General features: G+C 49.9%; 1 protein-coding gene across 1 annotated transcript in view; it reads left to right on the forward strand.

Moving 5' to 3' along the window:
• The first annotated feature begins 1,636 nt into the window (after positions 1-1,636).
• The window catches only part of LUZP1 (leucine zipper protein 1), a 44,673-nt gene continuing 29,896 nt past the window's right edge, over positions 1,637-16,413 (forward strand). The window contains exon 1 of the mRNA XM_054223330.1: positions 1,637-1,883. The gene's annotated coding sequence lies outside the window, so the exon portion shown is untranslated. The remainder of the gene's footprint in view (positions 1,884-16,413) is intronic.

Below are 16,413 nucleotides of genomic sequence, written 5' to 3' on the forward strand. Positions count from 1 at the left end.
CAGGCTCTTGTTTAGTCAGAGGAGGTCTTGTTGTGGGACCCTGGCAGCCCTTGACAGAAATTTTCTTCCCATTATTTGTTTCCTGCTTTTTTGAAATACTTATGAACATTCGGTGCCAATATCATGCTGCAGCAGTGAGTTTCACCATAAGCTCTCTATGAAAAAGTACCCAAGCACACTCTGTCCCAGCACAGCAGATCCAAGAAGCACATGGAAGGCAACCTAGGCTCTAATGTACACAACTCCTGGCAAGCTTGGAGCACATGCATTTAGCATGTGCTAAATTTTATTTAGCTGAAATAAAAAACTACCTTTTTTTTTTCCATTTAATCTCCCAGTTACACCCAGCTATGCCATTGATAGATGGATTTCAAGAGCTGGCATTACATTAGCAAACCTCCCTCATACCAGTTTGGAAATTAGAAGCAGTAACTGTAAAGCAGAGAACCAAAAAAAATGTGGAATGCAGTTGCACCGCAGAGCACATGTAACATGTGCCTCTGCTGCTGAACGCTGGTGTGCAGGTGAAGTTTCAGGGAAGCAAATACTTTCCCCATTTAGAATGGCTGTGCACAAGCCCTCCTCAATTTGCCTACAACTATGGTCTTGTTCATTCTGTATCCTTGTGTGAGCTTGGATTTTAGCTGTAAACCAAGAAAACTCACTTTAAAGTGTTGATACTTCATTCAGAACAAGTATATTTCAGAGCGTGCTATGGAAACAGGACCAAAGAGTAATATTTTAACTCAGTATGACAGCGTGGACAATATTCTATCAGAGTGTTACAAACCAAACCACCTAGTGCTCAAAGCACCTTCCTTTTGCATTGTCTGAAATGAAACAAGAGTTGGAAATACACTTTTACCTAGCATATATACTGGCAAAAGGGGACGACGCATTCTGAGACTGCCATGTCCAGCTGCACGGCCAGGAGGCTGGAAGGGATGACGGCTGCTGACTGGATCCTCTGTTGACTGAGCTGGCAATTGCCATACGAAAGTACTGAGCCACCGCCCCTCGGTGTGACCCTCCGGGTCAGCCTCACGTAACTCCTGGGGCTTCGCTTCCAGCCGAGTGACACTTGGAGCAGCTTCTCCCGGTTAGTGCTGGAAGGTCTCTGGTCTTCCGATTCCATCTAAACATCTTTGCGCGTACCAGAGGCGGAAACGACCACAGTCCCCACTCGATTCAACACCAAGTCGCAAACTTTCCGACAGACAAACACAGAAGGAGGTGTTGATACGAAGGCCCTGGAGGACGAACCTCTCTGTGCCCTCTGGCACGCAGCTCTCAGCCCTGTTTTTTGGGAGACGGGTCTCTTGTACATGAGTTAGCGTGGGGGGGAGCGCCTGCGACGGCACCGGCAGCGCCCACACCGACCCGCCCCTCCGGAGCCCCGAGGCGGCGGCAGTCCCGGGAAGAACCACCGCGGGACTCCGTCTGGAGGGCTCTCCTGCACAGACCCACGGGGAAACTCCTCATCAGAGGGCCTCATCTACACCCCGCCCCACGACGCCCACCCCCCGCCTCCCCGTTTCCCTCAGACGGCGGCAGCCCCTCGGCGCTAACACGAGGTCACCCCCCGCCGCCCGCCCAGCCCGGCCCGCCTCGCTCCCCACCCCCCCAAAATGGCCGACGCTCCCTCACCGCCCTCTCCCAGAATCGGGGGAGGGCGCCGCAGAGCTGCACCGCGTCCAGACCGGGCCCGGCAGCCCCCGCCCCGCTCCCCTTGACGTCAAGCACCGCCCGGTCCCCCGTCCCTCCCCTCATTGTCAGCGCCCGCACCCGCCGCCCGAGCCTGGAGCCCCCCGCGGGCTGCGGCTGCCCAAGCCCGGGCTGTCCCGCCGGCGGGAAGGGAGACCCGGCTGCTCCCCGCCGCCCAGGTAGGAAGAGGTGGGCGACGAGGTTACGGGCGGGGGGTGCCGCAGCCCCGCCACACCGGCGAGGCGGGGAGGAATTTGAGGCATCCGCTTTGTCTCCGCGGACAGCAAACCGCCTTCCCTGCCCGGGCGGGCGCCTCAGGGCCGGGTCGCCCGCGGTGTGGCGGCGGCGGGGAGACCCCGCCGCCGCCACACCGCGGGCGACCCGGCCCTGAGGCGCCCGCCGGGGCCTCGGCTCCCGCTCGGAAATGGAGCCGCCGTCGGGCTCCTTCCGACGTGACCGGAACAGCCGCTTTCCTGACCGGAGAAGCGGCCCCGCCAGCGCTCGGTCCCCGCCCGGGAAGGGCACGAACCCTCAAGGGCTGCCTTCGGGGAAGGTCCTAAACCCCTCGGTGCGCACCGTTGGGTTGTGGTGTTGATTTTGGAGGTTTCCAGGCGCTCTGTTTCTGTAAATAACCTTTTTTCCCCCCCCCGCCTCCCCTTGCTGCAGCTACATACTCCCTTTCCTGTTGCTTATTTTTTCTGAATTCCCCTGACTTTCCCCAGCCCACCCACATTTATCGTATCATTAATAATGTTCTCCCTTTTATATGTGAGCTTTCCGAGTGCTCTGTCTTTGTTAATCCCTTTAGCCCTCTTTGCTCCCCCGTCGTGAGGGAATTCATTGATGGAGCATTGTGAAACTTTGCTTTTTCTCTTCGTAAAATTTCTTAAAAGTACCACATTTGGCTTTGCCAGGTGCCCCTCGTGCTGGTATGCGAAGTAAGCGGAGTAGCAGGCATTTAGTGGTTGTCCTTGGTGACTGCGCTTTCATTGCAAATCTGCATTTTTTTTAATCTTATAATGCTACATCTGAAGCCTTTAAACCAATTAAACACAAGTTAAAGTGACCGTCCCAACTAATCGGCACATTTGAGTTACGTGCAATGGGATTAGATTTTAATTGGCGTGTAAATTCTGTTAAAATCTTCCACAAAAATCACAGGAAAGAGTGCTCATCATTGCAGCCTGTGTTGGGGTTGTTCCTCATCAAGTCTCCGGCCGACAGCGAGCACCTCCCCGCGCGGTACCACACAGTGATGACAGCGAAAGGGCGAAGTATTTTTACAACCCTGGAGTAGTCTCAGGCATTCAGCGTTCTGGGAAAAAAATGTAGTTACTTACCACACGCCTACAGTCTCTTGGCAGAGATACGCATCTCCTGACCTGCTGGATCGTGAGGAGGGACAGTGCCCCTCGGTGTCTCTGCTCTCTCTGTGAGTTCCAAACCGACAGCTATGTGCTCTGGTCGGTTCATGCAGCCCATGGCTAGCCAGCGCATTTCCTCAGGGGCAGCGTGCTCCATGGCTATCTCGTGTCCACAGCACTTGCAGGAGCATAATTCCTCCATTGTGTTGGCTCCACGGCGGTAGGGACAGCAGCAAACGGTCGGCGCTGCCTGGCAGGCTGACCCCCTGCCCCCAGGGAGCGATGGGGTGCGGGAGCCCTGGCCGGGATTGCGGGCTGGCAGCCGGGGCTGGGTGGGGCGGCCAGCCCTCCATGCAAGGCCAGGCACTGTGGGGAGGAGGAGGAGGACACGGAAAGGTGGTTGCTGTGTTTCTTTTGGACGTGTGGCTGAAAGTTCCTGCGGGCAGGAGTGAATCGGGGTACAGGGGTGTGGGAGAACAGAGCAGTTCAAGAGTTGGCAGGTCTCCATTAAGTAATCCCTATGCCTCTAGTCTGATCTGAGCAGGCCTTCAGCCTCAGCTTCCCCATAATCGTATACATGGTAAAGTTTCTTCACTCCAGTACAGGGCAATCTGACCGATTTCTACTTTCTAGGAAGTCAAAATAAGTTATGGGAATGTGTAGTCTTCACTAGCGCTCTGTCTTTCTCTGTGCTCTGAAAATTGGCCCAACTGAGAATAAGTTACTGAATTTATTTATTTAATGCGAGTTAGGAAGTGTAGACAAAAATAGCTCTTGTTAAAAAAGTACTCTCAAATATGGCTATTACCAGAAATGGTAATGTTTAAAAGCCTGGTATGCCTTACAATCTAGACCACATTATTTTGTTTGTTAAAATGGGTTGGTGATTACATCTTTGAGCACGACCTTACTGTACACAGGCACTCTGAGGTTGTGCTTGTCCTCCGCTAAACCCTTCTTTCCCACCAAGGGCTGTGGTCGGTGAGGAACCAGACAATATGTGCATCCTTCCTCATGGAAGGTTTTCAGAAAGTGTGGCTGGGCGTGACTGAGCCAAATAACAAATAGGAGAATTTTGATGAAATTGTTACGCTAAAATTAAGTGAATAATCTCTTTAGGAGGCCATTTGGATTGGAAGATTCACATGATGGTGATAATTAGTAGCAGTAATATGTTTTGCACTAACTAGTGCAGTGCAGGTCATAAGAACCCCTAAAACGTATTGGAAGGGAGAGCACTAGTTGTGATGCTTATGGTTTTGTTAGTTACATCCTCACAAGTCTAAGGCCTGTTGTACAGTCATTTTGCTTTGGGTAATGTTTGGATCTGCATGTGTGAAGAAGAAAGCACGAGTGTTTGGAAATGCTTGGTGAGAGCTGATAGGCAAGTGTTGCTTGCCAGCACTTCCTGCATCCCTGGTGTTGGTGGTCTGCTTCACCCTTCCATATTGTTATTCCCTCTGCTTTAGGCATGCTGCATCTTCGGAGGGCTTTGAGTCCCTTAATTTAATCTCCTGTGTGTTGTCACCAAAGGTGGGATTCATCTCCGTGTCCACGTTTGGACCATCTCCGTGTTTGCCAGGGTAACAGGGGAACGCAGCTTTCCACTGGTGGTGACTGCAGCCACCTACTGCAGACATTCTGGACAGCCACATCTCTCTGGATTTCAGGGTTTAGAGTTGGTGACAGAATCAGTTTGGTGGAAGACCCACAAACAGTTTGCCTTTAATAATTTGCCAGATTTAGGAACCTCCATAACCACCATGACTCCAAGAAGGCACTGCCGTTCCCACGTAGTTGGTGGCATTTGGGTTGATTCAACAGCCTGAAAATCAGAGCGCTTTTTGAAATGATCAAATATGAAGTGTGGCATTGGATTTCAGCCACCAAAATGTGGCAGTTTAGGCCTTAATCTTTTTGTGTTTCTGGCTTTGTCGGTTTGGGCAGTGATGTTTCCCTGCAGAGGCCCTAATGTGGGCAGATAAGGGGTTGTAAGGCACAGTTCAGCTCAGCCCTGTGTTCTTTAACCCTCGCCAGGGTGGAGTAAGATCCACAGGTGCAACAAGCAGCCTTACCTAAGCGCACCGGCAGTATGCACAGGAGCATAAACACCATGCGCAGGCAGTTTCTGTTTCCTTGTCTGTAAAACAGAGCTAGACTATTTCAGTGCTTTCTTCCAGTGGTTGTGCAGCAAATTTAACATTTCCATTCCTGAAGGTTTGAGGGTCTCTTAGAAATGCAATCCAGAAAGGTGAATGCACTGTTACAGTAAAGGTCTGTGTAGAAAATAGGAGTTTTAATGTTATACTCAGCTATGCAGCCTTTTGCCACGAGAGCTGGATAAGCTCTGCTGATGTTGGAAGCTGTTGGGATCCACACCAATACTCCCAGGAACGAAATGGATCAGTTATTCACGTAGGAACAAAGTTGACAAAATACACAGCTATAACAAGGAAACACCAGCTGATAAGTTTGTTTCTGTGTGACAGTGGGCAAATGAGAGCTGCTGCTCACTGCTGCAACTCTGTCAACTTGGAGGAGAGGCAGGGATTTTCACATCCTCTGCAGCCATGGCTTTGGGCAGCGCTACGTCAATGCAGGTGGGCACTGTGGTGGAGGAGGTGAGTTTGCCTTTCCCCTCGTCCCGGACGCTTTCTCCTCTGGGTGCCCTTTCCAGCCCTACCCCAGCTGATGTAAACTCTGTGCAGCCATGTGGAGGGAGCTGATCTGGGTGAAAATTAATCATCAGTCTCCCCCCGACTCCCTTTAACCCTACCTAATTCCCAGCCTGGCCTTAGTATTGGTTTTGTCTGGCTGGGGGAGGGGAGCATGGGGCTGGAAGGGGTCAGGTGCAGTGCAGGGCCACCTAAAAATGACTGTAAAACTTCAGTCTGAGCATCTGCTCCAAACTCTATGAGGTCACTTGTGCAGTGATAGCTTTCCCTGAGCGTATTAAGCGTTGCTTCCTATGTGCCTGCGTTTGTATCTCTGCCACCATCTTGCTTTCGTGGTGACTTTGGATGTGCTGCCTTTGCAAAGTTCCTGCTCTCACAAAGCACTGCCCAGGTTTGGGCAGCAGGAGTACTGACGCCATGTGTGGAGGACTTCAGTGGAAAAGTTCCTGTATTTATTGAGTCCCAACAATTTTGGCTTCCTCACTACCCCCTCACCATCTGCCCTGGTTTGGGAGGAATGTATGGTGGTTTTGCCCCTTCCAGTCATGAAGGAAAAAGTGTAGGCTTTAACGATTTTAATCAGTACTGCATGGACTAGCCCCTGCATGTAAACACTTATAGTTCTGAATTTACTTAGCTAATTGGTTTTTAAGTTGTAGATTAAGTCATGGTTTGACCTGCTGTACAGCTTAGGCCATAGTGTCAAACCTCACTTAGTATCAAATTAACTCATTAACTTAGCCATTTTTGAGGTTTGTGATTTCAAATTGCAAACTTGATAGTTGGTGGGGGGCGTTGATGAACATAAATAAGACTTTTTGCCATGAAAACCAGTGTTCCTTGGTTGGATTCGAGATCGTTTGGCTCAAGTAGCCAGACAGATTTCATTCAGACACCCGGCAGACAGTGTTGTGGCCAAGACCTGACACACATCCTCCAGTGTGCACGGCATGCCTTTGGAAAAGCAGAGCAGCAGGAGATGAGAGATGCTTTCTTAGCCCTGGTAGGAATCAGCTTTGGTGTTAATATTACAAAACCCCTGAAGCTTGGGGCTCAGGTTGCACGGTAGGAGAGAAGAGCGTCTGCTTCTGTAGGCAGGTGATGTGAGAGGGCCTGACCTGTGCCATGGCATAGCAGTCCTGCTGGGCAGCTGTGGAATGTACTTCCCGGTGGCACACCACCTTTGCCGCAGGACAGCCCCTCTCCCACTCTGGGAGCCAGCAGGCAACATGTTGCAGGTGATCCCATCAACTGCTCACACCTGCTCCAAGGGTTGAGGAGTGGGCAACAGCAGGCATGCTGTGTTAGAAGTGCGGTGCCACAGTAAGAAAAGATGATGTAGGTGTGATTGAGCACGTTGTGGTGTGATGTGGTCAGACCTGTGTCTCTACTTCCCATATATATATGGTTTGCAGTGTTCTAACTGACCTCTAAAGTTGTACCTTCATCCTAAGCTGAAAATGTGCTTTTCTAAATGACTGGTTACAATGACCATAAGCTCAAGCAACACTTTAATTAGCTGAAGCACATTTCTCTTTACCTTGAAAGTTTACTTTTCATGTTTTCCTCTGTTGCATGCAATCCAGACACTTACAGAAAGGTAAAAGAGCTCAAGGCTGTGCAGTGCGGGTGCCTGGCAGCATAACTCTGCTTTCTGGTGTCGTCAGCTCTGCCACAGCGTGCTGCATGCAGCACTGCACCGTACAGCTGGGAATGACAGATTTTGCTGCAGTGCTGCATCCACATTACGTGTTGCAGCAGAATCTGTCAGGCTTTGTTTTCACATTCCTTCTCAAAATTGCTGTTATATAAATGGCTTTTGTATGCATTATCTGGATTTTAAGCTACAGCACTGGCTTGTGGCTTCCCTGTTGGGTTGGTTTGAAAATCTCAGGATACGTTTCCAAAGCTTAAAGGAGGCTGCAGAGGCTCCAAGCTTGTGCTGATCATCTGATTCCACTGCAGCACTTTCAGCTGCTTGTGCCTTTGAGGTGCCTGTGCCTCACGTGGGAGTGCAGTGGGTTACCTTAAAGGGAAAATCTTATGAAACTGCTTCAAGAACTTGTTGTTACAGGTGATATCTTAGTGGAATTTACCAGAATAGAAAGGAGACTCCTGATCTAGGATCTGGAACAGAGCTGAAAAAACATTAATTCCTCAGGTAGTGTGAACAATTTGGAAATATGTCTCTTTCTACTGGAGAACAGTAATTCCTGTGTGATAATAAATAACTGCTGGTACTGTGTCGTGGTGAGAATTTGAACTTGGAGCAGCTGAGAAATCCTAATGAAACTTCTCACTCCATCGTTTATATGCCGTTCTGTATAGCTACTGTTTGGGATTGTTTTTAATGTTGTTGAGTGTGATTAATGTCTTAGCATAAAAGTATCCTGTGAAACATGTGGGTGTTGATGTTTCTATGTGAGATTTGTCTGTAGTATATTATAAACTGCCTGCATATGCTCTTAAATTCTCTGGATGTTGCCTTCAGGTAGCATTGGGCAGAGCATAGCAACAAGACGCATAGTTTGGAATAGGGCATTTCTTTTTGTCTGAAATGAACTGTCACAGAGGTACTGTGAAGGGGAGAGCGAGTATCATCAGTGTTTTGGGAAAGCTATGAAACTGTGTTTGAAGGTGAATGCGGGAGCAATGCTATAACCTGCTGTGGAGATGGGGGGGCCGTTTTCCTGCAGTGATTAGAAGATGGAAGGGGCTCCTTCAGTGCTTAATCTGTGGAGCACAGACAGCAAACGAGGTCCTGATACCTGAGCGTTAAATAGCTATGGATGTGAGGCAGGCTTTAGGCGCAAGCAGAATCAAACTGCAACTGCTGAGTACAGAAAAATAGTTCACTGCCTGATTGCTGTGTGGTACCTTGATTGCCATGTAACACTCCTTGAGCCTTGGTCACCTTCCCTGCTTCTCCCCCGAGCAGCAGTAGTGGCAAGCCCCATTCTCTAGCTTGCTTTCTCTGACTGTCTTATAACAGAAGTGTGCTCCCAAGCCCTTACCCACGCATAATCTCCATTCACTTTTTCCTCTGCTGCCTACATTTTGAGCTGTTTTGTAGATCAGGGCTTCCCCTCCCCCCGCCCTTTTTTTTTCTTCCTTTCCTATTTCTTTAGCGATCTCTGCCCTGTGTGCCTCCAATGACTGCTGCAACTGCTGGAGCAAGTGTCTGGGAGTGCTCAGCACAGTTCTTGCCTCGGAGCCCCGCTGTGCTGGTGGGGCGCACACAGCACCTCTCCTCTGCAAAAGCAGGTCTAGCAGCAACAGGCTGGACAGGGTCAGCAAAGCATCGGCAGCATGGCAGTGACTGCATGTGGGGCTGTGTGAGTAACAGCACAGCGGGCAGGTCAAGGGAGAAGGTTGTTCTCCTCTGCTTGGTACTGGTGAGGTGGTGTCTGAAGCGTCATGAGAGTTGGGAGGATCTTTCACTCTATCGGGTTGCTCAAAGCCCCATCCAGCCTGACCTTCAACACTTCCAGTGATGGGACACCCACAACTTCTCTGGGCAACCTGTTCCAGTGTCTCGACACCCTCGTCATAAAGAATTTCTTCCTTATGTCCAAGCTAAACCTCGCCTCTTTCAGTTTGAAACCACTGCCCCTTGTCCTGTCACTACAGGCCATGGTAAAAAGTCTCTCTCTGTCTTTCTTATAAACCTCCCTTATATACTGAAAGGCCACAACAAGGTCTCCCGGGAGCCTTTTCTTCTCCAGGCTAAACAATCCCAACTCTCTTGGCTTTTCTTCCCAGGAGAAGTGTTCCAGCCCTCAGATCATTTTTGTGACCTCCTATGGACCCTCTCTAGTCTTTCTGGGGACCCCAGAGCTGGAGGCAGTGCTGCAGGGGGGTCTCACCAGCACAGAGCAGAGGGGCAGAATCCCTTCCCTCTACCTGCTGGCCACGCTGCTGGGGATGCAGCCCAGGATGCCGTTGGCCACCTGGGCTGCAAGCACACGTTGCTGGCTTATGTCCAATTTTTCATCCACCAGTACCTACCCCAAGTCTTTCTCTGCAGGGCTGCTCGCAATCCATTCATCCCCCAGCCTGTACTGATACTAGAGATTGCCCCGACCCAAGCGCAGGAAGTTGCAACATGGTAAATTCTGACTTGATGTAAAGGAAAATAATTTTCACTGCGAGATTGGTCTGACGCAGGAACAGGGCCCCAGGGGTGCTGTCTCTGACCTTGGAGATTTTCACAACTTGATGCTGTCCTGAGCAACCTGCTCCAGCTTTGACACTAACCCTGCTTGGAGCAGGTGCTGGACTATGTTCTGTGACGCTTGGGGTTAACTTCATCCCCTTACTGGCAACCAGGGTGAGACAAAAAAATGTGGATTTCCCACTCCTTCCCTCCGCTGTAGAAGGGAACAGCCTGGTGGGGGAAGCGGCGCGATCCCGACTCGGTACAGCCAAGCCAGTCCTTCCTTCCTGTGAAACATCCTTCCTTCCTTCAGTCCAGGCAGTACAAGGGGAAAAGGGACACATAAATAAGGGAGGAAGTGAGGTTAGCCAGCCAAGCACTGGAAAAGTGCTGGAGGGAGACCCTCTGCTGCCATTTGTGGCTTATGCTCTGTTTTTCGCTCTCCACTTCTTAAACGTGTGGTAAGAAGAGCATATGCCCTCTTGGCTCTGATTCATTTAGGATGAGATTCAGATAAATTAATGCTTGGCATTAAGCTTGCAGATTTCCTTATTAACATCTTGAGTAATGCTCGCACATCATGTGTGCTTCAAGAGCAATAGAATTTGTCTGTCTCTTGTCCAGAGTACTCATTGGCCATTAGATACCAGTGGACTTAAAAGCAAATGCAGGCTGCCCAGTAAAGCTGCCTCTTTCTTGCTTTAATATAGGGTATTTCAAGATCGTTGGTTTTCTAGCAGCATGAAACTGAGAATTTTGAACAAAGTTTTCCCATGATAGTCATGAATTGGTTGGCATCTTTAACCCTTTCATGCCCTGTTTGAGGGTGGTGATGTATTCAGTCCTGTCTGTGGGAGAAGTGCTGCTCAGCACCTTCCTGCTGGAAATCCAGTCCCACACTTCTAACCCTAAACAGCTTCTTAGCTGCGTACTGAAAAAACCATCTGGATGCTGAGGATGATCTTTTCCCTGGGAAGTTACAATTATTCTTCTGCTGTGTTGGTGCCCACCCTAGTCAAAGGAGTCACTTTATGCAAGCGAATGGGGAATAACCCAGGCCCGTTTCTGGGAAGAGGTGGTGGAGGTCAGGTATCCCTCTGCTGTCTGCGTTAAGGAGAATGCCAACAGTGGTTGCTGAATCCCCTGTCCAGTCACCAGACCTTGGACCTCTAATTTGTGGAGACCATTGAGTCTTCCCTCACAGCTCTTAGCCCAGAGCAGCGTCTGTAGTGCAGGGCACGTGGCTGGTCTCTGCCTGCCAGTGCAGTGAGATGTACTCGCCTTTCTGGGCCATTTGCCCAGCTTCTGGTGCAATGCTGTATGTCCAGCGCATGAAACGCCTGTTGTCCTTTTGAGATGCTCAGCCTGCAGGTGAAAATATTCTGTCCGTAAATTCATCAGGGGTTTTACGTGGGCTGTTCTCAATGTCATGACTGAGCAGTGTCATAACACCATCCTGGTGGCTTGTCTCGGAGCCTCCCCGTTGTCCGTGGAGTATTAATTTTGAGGTTAAGGTGTTTAAGTTCCCACAGCTGCAAGTGTGCTCTCACAAAGGCAGCATATTCCTTAAAAGATCCAGGCTGTTATCTGTTATTAAAAGTTATTTTTATTTATTTTTTTGTTACATGAGGGTATTTTCAGCAATAAATTGAACACAAATACTCCTGTTACAGTCTTCCAATCCTACCCAGCTGTCGTCTTTGAATAAATCGCATTTAAGAGAGTGACATAAGCTCCTGAATACCTACTTTCATTTCACTTCACACTTGTCAGTGAACAAAAAAGATACATTCTGAAGCTACAGGATGGGAGTTTGCAGGAAAAAAAAAAAAAGCCTGTCGTTATTAAGGGAGTTCAAAATCACAATTAATATTTGTGGTACAGCCAGGGGACAGAGTTCCTGAGTTTGTGTTGGGAAGCCATGAAGGATTTGGAGATCACTCACAGTGTGTTAGCCAGCCACCATTTACCTGCTCAAGTTGTTGTGAAACCTGAGGTCCACCTAGTTCAAATGACTTCAGGGAGAAATCGCACAGGCTTTGGCTGCGTTGCCTGTGAGTCAGTGCGTGCAGTGGGTGGGGTACCCGGTGCTAACGCAGGGCTTCCTGCTTGGTGCATCGTGCCTCGTCTTGCCCGCCTGCCGTCCTGCCGGCTCCCGGCCTGCGAGGTGCTCACTCGGCTCAGCTGGCTGCTCCCTGCAGAGCACCCTGAGCACCTCTGGAAGAGACCCCAAGCTGGCGATGCAGCCTCAGTTTTGTAACAGCACCCAAGGTCTTGCTTTAGAGCGGAGCATGGATTTCATGGATTGCAAAAGGAGCACATAGTACGCAGTTTCCCCTCTGCGCCGAAAGGTTCACTTCGAGCCTGCAATGATGCTGGCGGTACAGCGGAGTCCCGCAGGTGGGCTGCATGGTGCAACCCAAGCCCTGCAGCCTTCGTGCCAGAGGCATTTCAAATGGCTGACTGCTTCCTGCTGCTCCCCAGTCAGCTAGCTGGGGGATGCTGCTAGTCTCTTCCCTCTCCAACAAATGCTTGTCCAGAAGCTTGCACGGTCGCACAGCGTTTCTGGTGCTGCTGGGCTCCAGCACACGTGTGAGCTGCTGCAGTCCTGACACGGCCAGCATGCGTGTGTGCAGTGCGCTGCAGGCTCCCGTGAAAACACAGCCCTGCCACTCGAAGTTTACAGTTCAAGTCTAAACACCGGTTTGCTCTGGGAGCAACAGCAGTGGCACCTGTAACCTGATTCATCTTCCCTGGCTTCCTCAGGGGCCCTTCCATGAGTCTGAATTGCTACTAATTGCAGCCTTCGTTCAGCCCCGTGTGTTTTGGCTGCAAGCGCAAGGCAGGGCAGGCTGCTGAGCACACCTGCAGAAGCACTGCTGTCCATACACCCCATACATAGGATTTAGTGTCCTAAAATAGTCCCAGCAATTTCATCTTCCGCATCTGCACTAAGCAGGGCAAGTGCTGAATTTGTGTCAGGGAGGCTGTGTCAGATGTCAGCTAGGCCAGGGCAAGCTTCTCACGGACGAGCCAAGGGTGCCCTAGAGAGGCATACCCCAGCTAGAGCAATTTTCCAGAGACTGGAGTAAAACTTTTACTGATTTGGGGGATTCTGATGATTGTGTTTCTTTCTAGTGGCAGGGCTTTTTTGTTCAGTGGGTGGATAGTAATGCTAGTGGTTTATAAAGTGGACCTACAAGGGAACAGTTAAAACTGGCCTTATGCTTTAATATTGAATTTTATCAGAGTAGTTAGTCCTAGATGTCTGCTAGGGGTTATTGAGTTAAAGGGCTGTTAGTAAAGATCAATGAAAAATTAAAATCGGAATGATTCAGGTCACATTTTATTTCCTTGTGCCACTGTGCCATTGGTCTGAGGGTCTTGCGCAGCGCCTGCCAGGCCTGCTCAGGACAAGCTCCTGCGCACACAGAGTGGAAGGAAGTGCAGGGCAAGGTGTGCAGAGAGGACAGCACGCCTTTCCCAAAATGTAGCTAAAAGGTGGCTGTTTGTCTGAGCTGTTCCCAAAAGATTTTCCCTACTAGTACTAGGGAGTACTAGAAGACAATCCTGAACCATGAATCACCATCTTTATGTTTGTACGGTTCTTGGCACAGCTTGACCCAGACCTTCCTGGGCCCCTCCTCAGGATGGCTCAGGAGTTAGCAAGGACTGTCCCATTTGGAGGCAGAGCAGGTTTAATAGGCTAGGGGGGCTCATTCCATACTAGTTGGCCCTGGGGTGGAGGGCAGACCTAAGCAAGGCTGACGTACTGATACAGGTGTACCCTTAAGCGCTCTCTTTGGTCAGCGGGATGACAGTGCAGTCTCCAAGGGGCCATTCATCCACCTGGCCTTAGGCAGCAAACTGAGATCAGGTGAACAATTATCTGATGGTGCTGCCCGCTTTCTTTTTTTCGTCTGTGGAAGGTTCCTGAACACTCTTATATTGAATGCACTGCTTTAGAAGGCTAAATTTGGGGGGCACAGGTACTGTCCAAGGAGATGGAGTGTTCAAGGAGAGAGTTAAACCAGGTTTTTTCCTCAAACCATACAAAGGTAGGGCTGGGTAGGATCTGGAGGTCAGGCAGTCGGATTTCCCGATGTAGGAGAGCTGGGAGGGGTGCCACAGGGCTGCCTTACTCACATTTGGTTTTCAGCAGCCGCTTGGCTACCCGTGGCACTGCAGCTGAGTGGGGCACTCGGTGCTGAGGTTGTGCTCACCCCGGGGGTGGCTGAGCCTGGCGTACAGGTGGGCTGTGAGAGGGACATGGGAGTGAGCCACCGAGGAGCAGCACAAGCAGCTTGTGAGAAGAGCTGTGCCTCTGAGCCCTGCGTGGCACTGTGGTTGCATCTTCCGTGCGGCACGGAGCTACCTGCTGTCTCTGGCCGATTCCTGGATAACACGACGATGCCTCGATGATCCCTTTGCGTGGCTGTGTACTCCGCAGTGCGGCCCTATAGCCAAGCCCTGAAGACAGTATCGTGTCTCAGGCCCCAAAGTCCTCAGAAAAACAGAAAAATTACTCCACCTGCTGTGCGCACAGCTCTTCTCTTAATGTGTCCAGAGCACGACTTGCCTTTTTCACAAAAGATGACCTTGTAGGTAGGTGGAAGCCTGCTTTTACCTCTGTATTTTATTTCTGCTGTGAGTCCACCCATTCTCTGTTTAGGTGGTTCTGTGGTCTGTAGTGCAGGGCTTGGACTGGGGTGAGTTTCGGTTTGGGTTCTGAAGTATTCTTCCTGTGTGTCAGGATTATTCTCTGTTCTGGGCTCACCATTGCTCTCAGCTTGGTGGCATCTCTATGTTGTCCAGTCACCTTTCCACTCCATTACCTGTGCTGATAATGAGACTGCTCAGCAGACGGTATGGAGGGGTTGTACTAGGAAAACATAAGAGAGGAAAGATCACTGTTTGTCATGTTTCTTATATTCTTCCCCTAACAACCATTGCTGGCGATCTTCAGAGGCAGATTTTGGGCTGCACAGACCTTTGTGTGACCTCACATAGAAGTTATTACCATCTCTGTTTTTTTGTTATTGAAAAGGCTTCTCATTTTCACACTGAATCAGGGGACAGTTTCAGACAGTCCTGGGCTTTCTTGCTCATTGTGGTTTCGTCGAGACACGTGTTTCCCTACTCTGCTTATGGGAATCCATGTGTGAGTGTCAAAAGCTTTAATAAAGTCAAGATACCTCACGTCTATTGCTTCTTCAGCTATACAGTGTGACTCTTACCTGGTTTAAGGGTTAAAGGAGTTACCAGCACAGCTATGAGTCTGAATGTCCCAGTTCTTTCTCCGTTTTCACAAGCTTATGTTTTTTACACTTCCGAGATGAGAACCTCCCTAACCTGGGATCAGTCTCCTTTTTCAGAGTTTAGGCTAGTTAGCAGGATTGTATGTTGCTCTTGACGATGAGCAGAGTCTTGTTCATTGAGGCTCGCACAGAAGTACTTGCTTAAAGAAATAAAAGATGCAGATAAAGTTGTTAAATAATCTGTTGACAGCTCTGTCTTGGGTTGTGACACGAGACCAGAACATTCCCTCTGCGAAATTATGTGTTGCTGCGTCCTCCTTGCAGGGCCTCCACCTCTGGGCAAGTGTGGAGTCAAAGCCTTTCTGAAACAGCAGGCGCTGAACAACATGCAAGTGAGCACGAAGCTACCCATGTCCAGCCCCAGACAACATATTTGAGTTGTCTAGCCATGCACAGACCTCTTGGAATTTAAAACACCAAGGACAGGAGCAGGTCACCTGTGTCGCCTTCTGTGTCAGCCTCAGGATCAGAGGATCCAGCAGACCTGGATGCTGGGTTTGCTTTGGCTTCTCCTTGTAGCTCTGCCCGCCTCCAGGAGTGTGCTGAAGGCCGATGTGTGGATGAGATGAACCCATTCTTTACCTTTACTGTTAAACCATGCTGTTGTGCAATGTGTGGTCCAAGGTTTTTACGTCTGGTCAAAGTCATAAAGCAAAGCATAGCTGCTACTGTGCCTGGCCTGCTGGAGAAGGCAGAGACCTGTCAATGAAGAGCCACTCTCCGTGGTTTCCATCTCTGTCATAATCCTTGTTTTACCCAACTCCTGATGCAAATCTAGCAGGCCGGATCTTTTCCTTCTTTTATGATTATAAGCAGGGCTTGACTTTCCTACCCAAGGCCATTACACTTGTACTGGATCAGACCACAAGTGTATCTAGCCCAGTATTTTTGCAGTGGCTAAGAACAGGGCCCTAGGGAGGAGAGTAGAAACAGGGAAAACCTGCAGTAAGTAGTTCTTGCGTGCTCCCCCAACCTCTGTCCCCATGTGGCACAGGGATTTACAGAGCTGGATGTGGCTTCTGTGGATTTACTAACCCTCAAAAGACATCTGTGGTGTCACTTTATCTGTTTGCCCCAAACCCACGGAAACTTTCAGCGTCCCCAGCATCCTGTGGCAGAGTCCAACAGCTTATCTGCATGTCGTGAGGAGCGGCATCTCTCCTTGTTTATTGGGATTGCAGAGACAGTGAACATTT

Source organism: Rissa tridactyla, chromosome 18 (assembly GCF_028500815.1).
Source record: "Rissa tridactyla isolate bRisTri1 chromosome 18, bRisTri1.patW.cur.20221130, whole genome shotgun sequence".
In the NCBI taxonomy this organism is placed as follows: domain Eukaryota; kingdom Metazoa; phylum Chordata; class Aves; order Charadriiformes; family Laridae; genus Rissa; species Rissa tridactyla.